The sequence below is a fragment of the Triticum aestivum genome, unplaced genomic scaffold, assembly GCF_018294505.1.
Source record: "Triticum aestivum cultivar Chinese Spring unplaced genomic scaffold, IWGSC CS RefSeq v2.1 scaffold20010, whole genome shotgun sequence".
NCBI classification, from domain to species: Eukaryota; Viridiplantae; Streptophyta; class Magnoliopsida; order Poales; family Poaceae; genus Triticum; species Triticum aestivum.
In genome coordinates this window covers 9,339-13,680 of record NW_025230601.1, presented here as the reverse complement: position 1 = coordinate 13,680, position 4,342 = coordinate 9,339, and the positions used below count along the sequence as shown (strand labels likewise).

The following is a 4,342-nucleotide window of genomic DNA, read 5'->3' as shown; positions in this document are numbered from 1 at the left end:
GGGCTCTGCGCACTGCCCACGTGGAGGGCCTTTAGTCCCGGTTCTGGATTGAACCGGGACTAAAGGGTGGAGGTATTAGTACCGACACTTTAGTCCCGGTTCCTAAACAGGGACTAAAGGCCCTTACGAACCGGGACTATAGGCCCTTTTTCTACCAGTGTCAGGGAGATCATCTCGTCCCCCGCCTCCTTGGCCACGCCCACCGTGGCCGTTCCCGCGGCCGCCGTTGCCTCCATTGCCACGGCCACCACCGTGGCCACGGCCGCGTCCGTTCCTGCCGCGGCCTCCGCCGCGAGGGAAGCCACCGCGACCGCCACGGGAGGCAGCGTTCGCGGATGAGTGGGACGACGAGTTGCCACCCTCGAACATGGCGAGGCGGCTCTCGAAGCTGATGAGTTGCGCGTAGAGCTCGTTGGGATTGATGGGGATGGTCCTGGCGCAGATGGAGGAGACGAATGACATGTAGTTGAAATCCAGGCCAGCAAGGATATACGACACCATATCATCGTCCGTGAGCGGCTTGCCGATGGCAGCCATCTCATCACTGAGGGCCTTCATGTGGCCAAGATACTCAGCGATGGTGGAGTTTCCCTTCTTGGTGGTGGAGAGGGCCATCCTTGTATTGACGATGGCCGCCTGCGTCTAGGAGATAAAGATCTCCGTGATTGCAGTCCATGCTACTGACGCCGTGGTGCATGTTGCGATCTGAACCATCACAGGGGGTGAGATGGAATTGAAAAGAAAACTCAGAACCTGAGAGTCGCGAGCCTTGTCGATCTCATATGCCGGGTTCGGCACATCGGTGACCTTGCCGTCTTTGTCCGACAGCTTGGGCGCCGGTTCCTCCCTCTCTGGATCGAGGTAGGAGACCAGCTGAGCGCCACGGATTGTGGCCAGAGCCTGCACGCCAGATGTTGAAGTTGGAGCGATGGAGTTTCTCAGCGATAGGGATCAGCACAGATGGAGCGGCTGCGGTGGAGCTTGAGGAAGACATGGCGGCGCGAGGGTTTTTTTGGCGGCGTAGAAGATGTGCGTAGAGGAGAGGCTCTGAATACCATGTAAAGATGGGTTAAGCGTATGCCTTAGCAGGGACGCGTTACGCGGTGTTTGTCTTTCTCCAGATGGCCAGGGTGATGGCATCTGTGGGTCTTGTCTTCAGCCTTGTATGCCATCTTAGTGGTGAGCGGCTTGCCTGCTTTCCTTGAAGTTCTGCAGTCAGGCACCTGCAAATTCACGTTTACTTTGCCAGAATATTGCGTAGTTCACTCAAGTTCGCATTCGGCCGTGTGGGACAGCCGCGGAGTTAGGTCCAGGGTCAGGTCGATGGCAGCAAAGGCGACCTCCTCTGTGACCTTGTGCTCACTGGCATAGCACTCCACACAGTTGGCCACGTCCCTGTTGTTACGGGGCTGCATGAACGTTTCCGTTAATTTATCTAATTCAATATTTGCTAGAGATTAGCCAATTACAAATAAACATGGTTAATTGCACATATATGTGTGTTTACCAACGTACTTTGGATGAAGCAGCAAGGTCATTCATTAGGCGCCCAATCTCGGCGCATGCCATGACGACGTCAGGGTATCCAAGTGCCCACTCCAGTGCTCCCTTGGGCATTACATCACCCATGCAAACCATCGCATACTCGCATAGATCTGTCGCGCCTATGGACATGGCACCCAAATGCAATCTATCTTCGAACCTGGGCTTGTGGTTTTTGTGCAACCATTCAGCTTCCTGGAGATAACAACTAGACAGCTGCTGGAACTGCATACATCCGCACGAGCAAAGGTAGCGATTAATTAAACACACAACTATTTTTATAGTAATATTCTTTCAAAAATAGACATAGAAATGATTTCCCAAGATAAACAAGATGACAGGTTTTTTTACACGAATTAACAGCCAATCCATGTGCCTTTTGCACAAACTAGTACTGGACAATTATTACAACATTGCCTGTTTTGTGAGGTACATGTAAGGTTTTGTTGTTTGGTAACAAACCATAAATATTGTATTAACTTACATGCTTTCCCGACGACAATGTCCCAACGATCCTCATGCCGGAAACAATGAGCCTCTCAACGGCTACACTTTCTACTTACATCTCGAATCATTAGTAAATCATAAAATTTCTATGTTCCAAAGACGTACATTAGTTCAAGAAGTTGTTCAATCGAAATAGCAAATGGTCAGGCAAGCAGACAGACATTTTCTTTCTCTTTAGCATCATCGACTACTAGTCTCCTACGCGCAGTACTAACTCAAAAACTCATCGAGTACCTCCTTTAGGGGGCTAATTTTTTTTAAATAATACAATTTTTTTATTAATTTTCAGAAATAATACGCCGTTTTGATATTTCTCACAAATAATACGGCATCATCTTCCTGAAAGACGATTGGACCTAATCGTCTTCCTAGTGGACGATTAGGGTCCAGTCGTCCACCAGCGAGCCGACTGGGCAATCTTCTATAAGGTTGGCCACCAGTCGTCTTGCAGGAAGATGGTAAGTCGCAGTCGTCTTGCAGGAAGATTATTAGTCGTACTTGTCCAGAAGAAAGATTATTACTACTAATCGTCCAGCAGAAAGATTATTGCTACTACTCGTCCAGCAGAAAGATGATTAGTTCCAGTCGTCCACCAGGAAGATGGTTAGTTCCAACCGCATACATAGGTAGCATACATACGTCCCTCGCGTACATAGATAGATATAGTGGTAGACAAGCATCAGCCACGTCGTCCGGCACGTCGTGGAGGTGGTGTAGGCGGCGTCGGCCACATATACCTGTTGGGTGCCCAAACGTTACGGGGAGGAAGCTCAGACCATGCCTGGTCATGTTGTGTTTCCTGTGTGCGAGGTGGTGCAGGAGTCGTATATATGTCCATCCACTCGTTGTGCTGCGACAAGAAATCCTGTCTGTTATGCCCACCTTCATGGTCACTATCCCACCCGGATCCGGACATAGGCGCGTCATGTTCATACGGCTGATATCCGTAGGACCCTGTTGGATGGACGAACATAAGTAATGATGAAATACAGGCCCAATTGATATTCACAAGAATAAATATGAAGAAACATACCTGTAGGCGGAGGTCGTGGCCGAAACACGTAGGCAGACGTGGGATCCGGCTGGTACTGCCACGCCGAACTACCGGCCTGGTCAGTAGGTGGTGGCCTGGCCGTCCAGTGCTCTGCTAGACGTGGACGCGGATCATGTCGGTGATGCGTGGGTTCGAGCTGACCAGTCCAGTGATGCGGCGGCTGCTGGTGCGTGGAGTGGCGGGGGGATGCTAGTGAAGTACGTCCAAAGTGCGTGTGCACGTAATAGCCCGATACACAGATCGTACTTTCTCTTCAATGCGCGACATCCAGGTCTGGACCTGAGCCCGAGGAAGCATTAGAGGTGCAGACGACAGTGAACGCTGAAAGGTGGACACCTCCTCACCAAGTCCGCGAGTCAACTCGGCCTGAAATTGTGGGGACGATTATTACGTGCGCATGGCAAAGTATGTATGGACTACTTGCATTATATGAATAGAATATATCTTACCGCTTGCTGCCTAGCGCCCGAAGTATCATAGCTCGGGTACATATCCGCCGTATTAGGGGCAGGTATCTCATCTAGGTGATTGTGATGAATGATGCATAACCGTGTTCCCGTCATGTACCGCTGCAGATAGAGATTGAATTCGTCCATATCAAAATTGTGATTCTCGTGCCAGAGATGTGTACTCGCAGTCTCCCATTGTGTAACGTATGGCTGAACCCTATCCAGCCACTCAGTAGCAGTCCTGTTGATCCCCTTCTTTGTGATCCTAAACTTTTGGTGTTCGTTGAACAATTAACTAACAACTTAACTATGGACAATTTTGAAGGACAGTGCAATATTAATAACTAGACAGTACCTGTGGATGTCTCTGTGCAGCGGGGCCTCTATAGGGGGAGGTGTCTCCAATTGCAGTCGTCCTCTAGCGGGACGAGGCCGTATTATTTTTGGAAAATAAAATTTCGGTGTATTATTTCTGAAAATTAATAAAAAATGTATTATTTAAAAAAATTAGCCTTTAGGGGAGGATGGGGCCAAAGAGTAATCTCTGAGCTCTGTTAACTAAAATCGTGAGGCGTGTTTTGGTCCTTTCTATTTTAGTTTCTCTAGTTGAAAAAGAATCACCCTGACCTTGTTTTACTACAAAAATTATATATAATGTATGATCATTGCGGGCTAAAATTAATTAGACATGTTTAAAAGCCACCAGAAAGCTTTTTACGACATGATTATGATGGGACATTTGTTACCCTCATGGGCAATCAATATATGTCTTCTAAATCAAAAATGTTAT

The 4,342-nt window shown here is 48.6% G+C and overlaps 1 pseudogene; it reads right to left on the bottom strand.

The window, feature by feature from the left end:
• Positions 1-380: 380 nt before the first annotated feature.
• Positions 381-519, bottom strand: LOC123175616 (uncharacterized; annotated as a pseudogene).
• Between the last annotated feature and the right edge of the window lie 3,823 nt (positions 520-4,342).